The sequence below is a fragment of the Ictalurus punctatus genome, unplaced genomic scaffold (genome assembly GCF_001660625.3).
Source record: "Ictalurus punctatus breed USDA103 unplaced genomic scaffold, Coco_2.0 Super-Scaffold_100046, whole genome shotgun sequence".
NCBI lineage: Eukaryota > Metazoa > Chordata > Actinopteri > Siluriformes > Ictaluridae > Ictalurus > Ictalurus punctatus.
This window is the reverse complement of record NW_026521087.1, coordinates 5,696,806-5,704,574: the sequence shown is the minus strand read 5'-3', so window position 1 is coordinate 5,704,574 and position 7,769 is coordinate 5,696,806. Positions and strand designations below refer to the sequence as shown.

The 7,769-nt window shown below is 42.8% G+C and overlaps 2 non-coding genes across 2 annotated transcripts; both read right to left on the bottom strand.

The window, feature by feature from the left end:
• Positions 1–2,858: 2,858 nt before the first annotated feature.
• On the bottom strand, positions 2,859–2,940 carry trnas-gcu (transfer RNA serine (anticodon GCU)). Its single transcript has one exon. It is a non-coding gene; the product is annotated as a tRNA-Ser (tRNA).
• Positions 2,941–3,452: 512 nt separating this feature from the next.
• On the bottom strand, positions 3,453–3,534 carry trnal-uag (transfer RNA leucine (anticodon UAG)). The gene has a single exon. It is a non-coding gene; the product is annotated as a tRNA-Leu (tRNA).
• Between the last annotated feature and the right edge of the window lie 4,235 nt (positions 3,535–7,769).

Genomic DNA, 7,769 nt, shown 5'->3' with positions numbered 1-7,769 from the left:
TGATCATCAAGCGCCATAAACGCCAATACTTTCTGAGTAATTTCTAGAGTTTTTGTGCTGTCGGATTATCAGATATTTTTAAATTATGGATAGACGAAAAATAGCATTTCGGTATCGGCCGATACATCGGTGCATCTCTAGTTAAAACCAAGAATATAATGGGTAATTGCATATTTCATTTTAATTGACCCCCCCCCCCCCTTTTTTTTTTTACTGAAGCAGCCTTATATGGTCTTGCATGTGTACAAATATTATATTTGTATGTGTATGTTGCATTTCCTACTGTCGATAAGGAAAGGGAAAAGGAGACAGACTCATATTCTTGGTTGTACAAAACCACGCTGTAACTTCAATTCAGTTCCATTTTATTTGTATAGCGTTTTTTAACAATAGACGTTGCCTCAAAGCAGCTTTACAGAAACATATAAACACGGGATACAGATTTTAAATGTGCGACAGTCAACACTGGAACCAGCACCAGACAGGTCATTACAAAAATATGGATGGATGGAATGTTAGAAAAAGAGCAGTAAAAAAGTCAATGTAATGCTCACTTCATTTGGAAGTCATTTAGGAGAAAATGATCTTGGTGCTGCAGTGCAAGATGACGAGATAACTTCATCTAATATCCAAAGTGTTGCTGGTGGCACATATCATTATTTTGGTATTCTTAAAGCTTTGTCCAAAACCATGGAAAGAATCTGGTCTATTGTTCTAGAGAAGTATGAATTCAAACTTCAACTGAACATGGATGTCTTACCACTGTTTAAAAGTTCGTCTCTGTAGTTTTGGCCAATTATAGGGTTACTGCAGGGTTATACTAAGAAACCAGTTGTCATTGCTCTGTTCTGTGGTAAATCAAAGCCAACATCACAAACTGATGAATTTGAAAGATCTAGTCAGTGAACTGCAAGGGTTAAGCAAGGGATTTGCCATAAATGGGAAGCAATTTTTCCTAAATGTCACATCTATCCTGTGTGATGCTCAGCTAGAGCTTTTATAAAGGGAATTAAATCACATACTGGTTATTCAGGTTGTGACAAGTGCATCCAGTCTGGTGTGTACATCAACCATAGAATGACCTTTCCTGAGATCAACAGCCCACGTAGGACTGATGAGTCTTTTATCAACATGTCTGATGAAGACCATCATACTGAAACATCTCTTTTAAAAGCTGCAGGAATTGGCATGGTATCATGCTTTCCACATGATTACATGCACCTTGTATGTCTTGGTGTTATGTGAAAACTGCTGGACTTATGGCTTGCTTCAGGGCCTTTATGTTGTCTTTTGTCTGCTCGCCAAAGTGTCATAATCTCAGACACACTTGTTAGCTTGAGACGTTATATTCCTGAGGACTTTGCTAGGAAACCCAGGCAATTCTCAGAAAGACTGAGGTGGAAAGCAACAAAATTGCGACAGTTTCTGTTATACACAAGTCCAGTGGTTCTTCTTGATGTTGTCATAACCAATGTACAGCAATTTTAATTATCTGTTGCTATCTTTATACTCTCCAATCCACTCTTTGTATAATTCTTAATGACTTTGCTCACAGTTTGCTAGTGTCATTTGTAAAGCATTTTAGTGAGTTGTATGGTCCTGAATTTGTTATCTACAATGTACATGGGCTAACCCATCTTTCTGAGGATGTCAAAAAACATGGAAGCCTTGACTTCTTGTCTGGGTTTCTGTTTGAAAACTTCCTGGGATAAATAAAAAATTTTTTTTGAGAACTCCACACCATCTCCTATAACAGGTTATACGGAGACTTTCAGAAATGGACTGTTTCATGGTAATTGCTGAACATTTGGATATGAAAATTGTCTTGAAAAACAACATGAAAATGGCCCAATTCCACCGGATTTTAATAAAGTTGATCAGTTCCAGGAGGTTGTTCTAGGTAGCACTAGAGTTCATCTATCATGTATGGGAGAAAACTGTAGGAATTGGAGGCTGCTTTGGTGTAGTAATGAATATTCTTCAATGTCAGGAGAAAGTAAAGTGCTTAAAACACTTATCTAAATGAAAAGCTTACAGCACCTAGTAGTCCCATTCAGTCTCCCAACCAAGAACTAACCAGGCCCAACTTTGCTTTGCTTCTGAGATCAGGCTTTGTCAGAGTGGTATGGCTGTAAGCAACAGATGCCACCAAATGGGGCCTATTTAAATAGTATAAACAAACATCTGACTGACTGACTGACTGACTGATTGATTTATTGATTGATTTTCCTTCATTTCTACACAATCAGTCTGACTGTGAATTGGTGGAGTCCATGCACTTCTTCAAATAAGACAGGGTGCTCACTCTCACCTGATTGTCATCCCGTCGATTGAAAACACCTGACCCTAATTTCCCCTTCAGACTAACTGCTCATGCAGACGCCAACAGTGTCTGCACCATGCACGCTTCCTTTACAGAATGCGCTTAAGCAAGGTCTTTACAAGAAAAATAGGGTCCAAACCCACATGGGCTGTGCACAGCGGATTGGCAGCTCATCACCTTAACCTCTTGCTGACATAGCTCACGCATATGAAATTACATCCCGGTGTGTGTGGAGCAATAAAGTGGTTTCGGTGCAGGTTCTTTGCCACTGTCGTCTGGACTGCGGAACGCGCTCTGCGTTGACGGACCTCCAGAGACGCAAGAGCCTTACAGCAGCTGTGGCCAAAAGGCATTGAAATACAGCTCACGGTCGCGAAACACGTAGCCACAGTGCTAGCTCTTCACATTTCTCCACCCTCTCTAGTGCCAGCTCAGGGACCTGTACAAAGCTTCCCGGTTGTAGGCCTTGTAGGTGTGAGACAGACTGCAACAAAGCCAGACATTGCTGGAAAGAGGAGGCAACGTGAGAAGCTTGCGACGAGGATGGGATTCGAACCCACGCGTGCAGAGCACAACGGATTAGCAGTCCATCGCCTTAACCGCTCGGCCACCTTGTCCGAGGCCCGCCCCGTTTGACGAAAACTATGCAAATGAGGGTTTCATGTTCGCCGGCTAGATGACTGCTTCTCAAATAGATCTGATTCAAGTCTTGGGGTATGAGCTGTGCCGTCATATAAACTGAAGGGTGACGATGCGGCGAGACGGCCCAAAGGTCTCACAGAACGGGACAACTCCATAGTCGAGCCGTCGCAATGCAATCCAATCCTTGGGCGGCTAGGTACCGACTACCTATGGACTGCCCGTCCCAGCGAGTTAAATTTCTTTGGAAAATGTAACTTTTACCCGTGACCCTGAGTAGGATTACGCGGTATAGAAGACGGATGGATGGATGGATGGAAATGTAACTTTTATCCTTACCTGGATATACACAACGACTGTGGAAAAGGGGGGCATGAATTGCGACGTTCGTGAGGCAGCACGCTACGTGGTGTATAGCATGAAAGCGTGGGAGAAAAACCTGCGCAAAGCCTTTGGAGACGAGACATCACCCACCGTGAGCTAACGACCGTGGCAGCGGTGGGATTTGAACCCACGCCCCCGAAGAGACTGGAGCCTAAATCCAGCGCCTTGGACCACTCGGCCACGCTACCCGCAGGCCGGCGTGGTGGTAAACCCGTCCGTGGGAAGAAGGTGACCGGGTCATTCCGCCGGACAACAAGAAATCTGGCATGGGCGCGACAAATGGGCTGTTGTGAGACTCGAGTGCCTTTCGCTTAACCGGCTCTGGCGGAGACATCTAACCATTTCCAGCTGAAGACAGAGCTAAGGCCTGGTCTTTTGGACGCGATTCGTCTAGGCTTAAGACGCCATGCTCCACGGTCACATCGGAGTTGTGTTTGCGGAAGAGCTCTTCTGCCATGACCTTACATCCCACTTACGGTGGTGCTTGTAAGTTTGTGAACCCTTTAGAGCTTTCTATACATCTTCATTACCGGGACCTAAAACATCGTAAGATTTTCACACAAGTATCAAAAGTAGATAAAGAGAACCTAATTAAAGAAACCAGACAAAAACATTACAGATGGTCAGTTATTTATTGATGAAAATGATCCAGTATTGCATACCTGTGAGTGGCAAAAGTATGCGAACCTTTGCTTTCAGTATCTGGTGTGACCTCGGTGTGCAGCAACCACTGCAAACAAACGTTTCCGGTAACTGTTGAACAGTCCTGCACGTCAGCTTGGAGGAATTTTAGCCCATCCCTCATTACAGTACAGTTTCATCTCTAGGATGTGGGTGGGTTTCCTCACATGAGCTGCTTGCTTCAGGTCCTTCCGCAGCATTTCTACTGGATCAAGGTCAGGACCTTGACTTGGCCATTCCAAAACATTGACTTTATTCTTCTTTAACCATCCTTTGGTAGAACGACTTGTGTGCTTAGGGTTGTTGTCTTGCTGCGCGGCCCACTTTCCTCTTGAGATCCAGTTTACGGACAGATGTGCTGACATTTTCTTTTAGAATTTGCTGGTATTATTCAGAATGCATTGTTCCATCAATGATGGCAAGCCGTCCTGGCCCAGATGCAGCGAAACAGGCCCAAACTGCAACGCTACCACCACCATTTTTCAGAAATGGGATACGGGTCTTATGCTGGAATGCGGTGTTTTCCTTCCCCCAAACATAACCCTTCTCATTTAAACCAAAAAGTTCTAGTTTGGTCTCACCTGTCCACAAAACGTTTTTTCGAGTAGCCTTGGGTCTTGTCCATGTGATCTTTAGCAAACTGCATGCAGGAAGCAATGTTCTTTATGGAAAGCAGTGGCTTTCTCCTTGCCATCCTGCCATGCACACCACTGTTGTTCAGTGTACTCATTATGGTGGACTCAGGAACATTGACATTTGCCTACGCGAGAGAGGCCTTTAGTGGCTTAGAAGTTACCCTGGGATCCGTTGTGACCTCGTGGACAATTACATGTCTTGCTCTTGGAGTGATCTTTGTTGGCTGACCACGCCTGGGGAGGGTAACCATGCTCGTGAATTTCCTTCATTTGTACACAATCTGTCTGACTGTGGATTGGTGGAGTCCAGGCGCTTTAGAGATACTTTTTCATCAACTTTTGCATTTTAATGTAAACAATCATATTTCGTAATATTTTTGGTCAGAAACATTTCATAGTACCATAATATGTCCAAATATGTGAAAAGATTCAAATTGGAGTAGATCGGGCAACTGATTATATGAGCTTGTTAGAAAAACCACTTTCCTTTGCTCCTAGCGCCTTCTCGTTCGCTGTATAGCGTTTTGAGCGGATAAAGAGCACAAGTGTGTAAGGGGACACAGGATGAAAGTGAACTAGATATGTTATTGTACTTTTGATGAAAAGTGACTTTCTAGACATAAAATGTCACTTTTTTCACCTTATCATACTTTTTCATCAACTTTTGCATTTTAATGTAAACAATCATATTTCGTAATATTTTGGGTCAGAAACATTTCATAGTACTATATTATGTCTAACTAACTTGAGACGTGAACTGATCAAATGTGACGTGACAAAAGAAGAACGACTCGGATCGGGAGGTGAACTAACAGACTGCTAATGCTAAGCAATTAATCAATCATTTCTGTTTCTCATAATTCGGCCTCGGTTGCATTAGCCTATAGTTTATTTTTTATTCCAAATGTGATCAATGTTTGCGTAAGTACTAGAGGTGTTGGGGAGTTTAACATGTAAGATTTTAACTTTATTCTGCTGAAATGAACGAAATGATGCAAAAAAGAGTCGTTCATTTTGCTGAACGAGATTCAAAGATCCGAGTCAGTAAAATGATCCGAACTGTCTTGTGTTAAGTATGCAAGTCTTTGAACGTAATTTATTTATATATATATATATATATATATAATAACCTCTCATTTTCTGATGCTCCTGCTTCCACTGTAATGCTCCCTGATTAGCTTTGCTTGCAATATCAATATGTATATGAACCGTTGGCCATGAAATTTCTCAAGAGATTTGGTGAGAATCTATTACTCTGGTCCTGATCTTGCTTGTGTACACTGTTTATTACATTTTTGAATGACTTTTCTTTTCCTCATAGAATTACTTTAGGCACTGATAGAACTGTTCTGTAATGACGGAAGATCAGCGCAGAATTCACCAGACTTGTGTCGATGGACCTGAGCAAGTCCTTTTATGAGGGTCTTGACAAACACGCCTCAAAGCTGCTGTATTTGTACCGCTCGAGGCGCCGTGCAGACATCGCAGAAAGGAGTGCCATACTGGAGAGCCTGGATAAAAATGTGAGTAGGTTTATTTCAAGTGTACTTGTTTTGTAAATACTGTGGTCATTTCCTTTCTTGCTATTTCTCTTGTCCTGCATAATTTGAATATAAAACATTTGTACTTTTGAGGCATCAAATCACAGGAAGAGGGTTGCAGTACTGCTGGGGCTGCCACTGTCCATGCGGGAGAATCCATCTCAGTTCTTACAGATCTGTGAGGTAAGTGTCTGTGAGGAAAGTAAGATGTTGGAAGATATTCGGATAATGGAAGTCCACGTATTGATATGGAGTATTGATATCCACGTATTGATGGAGTTTACCTTGTTTTATTTTCATGAGAGATGATGAATTTCAGGACGTTGTACTGTATTTTTTTCCACCTTCTGATATTAATTCATCTTGTGTGATGACTAGTAAAGTTAAGATCGGTTCACTCATGCTGTTCTTAAGTCGCTGCACTTGTGAGGATGTATGTGTGAAAGCACATTTTAAAGTTTGTCTTTGTTTTTAATACAGCACACAGATTCTGAAGAAGAGTTAATCAAGGGCGTGACTGTTGGAATCAGTACAGTTGTGGATGACGCGATGGACCCTATTCCGTGTGACTGCAGTGATGTAGCCCTTGTAATGGAAGAAGTTGTCGTTCTACGCAATCTTGGTGATGTACCAAATGCATTTGTCAACTTGATGGGATTGCTTTATGCACGTAACATAAACTACCCCACAAACTTCAAATACACCTTTGAGGTGATTCAGAGGCTGTTCATGAACATCGGAGCTGATGCCTGCAGTGCACGAGTACATTCACTTAAAAATAATCTGCTCAAGTAGAGATGGTGTTATGCATTTCTTGTAAGAGAGATTTCATGTGGTGTTGTGTTGTGTATGTCACAGTTTCTATACCTAAGCAGCATGCCTTCAGTTTTGTTGTATATTTTCACCTTTAAACACTGGGCAATTGAAATGTAATGTTGTTAGGCAAAAACAGATTTCTGCTTGCTTTTTCTGTTTATTTTGAGAAATTCATGTAATTTCAAGTTCTGCTGACACCCGAGTCTGCTGACATGCACAGCCAAGCTCCGCCCATGCCCAAGGTTCACCTGGTAACCTCAGAGCCTCAGCTTCCCTGTTCAGCTGCGGTCGTCGCTCAGCCTCCCTGTTCAGCTGCTGTCGTCGCTCAGCCTCCCTACGCCGCCAAGAACACCGGGCAGTTTCCTGGCTCTGTTTGGGACATTCAGCCCAGGGGGCCGGGGCCGCCAATGAAGTGGGATGACTCATGGCACTCGGGAGGGGGGTTCTGTCACGATTCCCCCTTGAAGCAGCGTGCTCTAAGCGTGAATGTGCGAGCACCTGCTTTTCCGTTGTTGACTGTAATGACATCTGGACACGTGTGTTTTGTTTATGTTTCTGTCTCCTCCCTGTTCTGTCATTGGCTGGGATTTCACGTGGGTCTGAATTGCTCTCAGCTGCTAGCGGTTTAGACGCTGATCATGTCCGCATATATACTGCGCGCCTCCCAGCACACAATGCGGAAGATTAAATGTTTAGAGTTAGTTTAGCTCGTATCATAGTCATAGTCACGGTCCATGTTTAGAGTTAGTT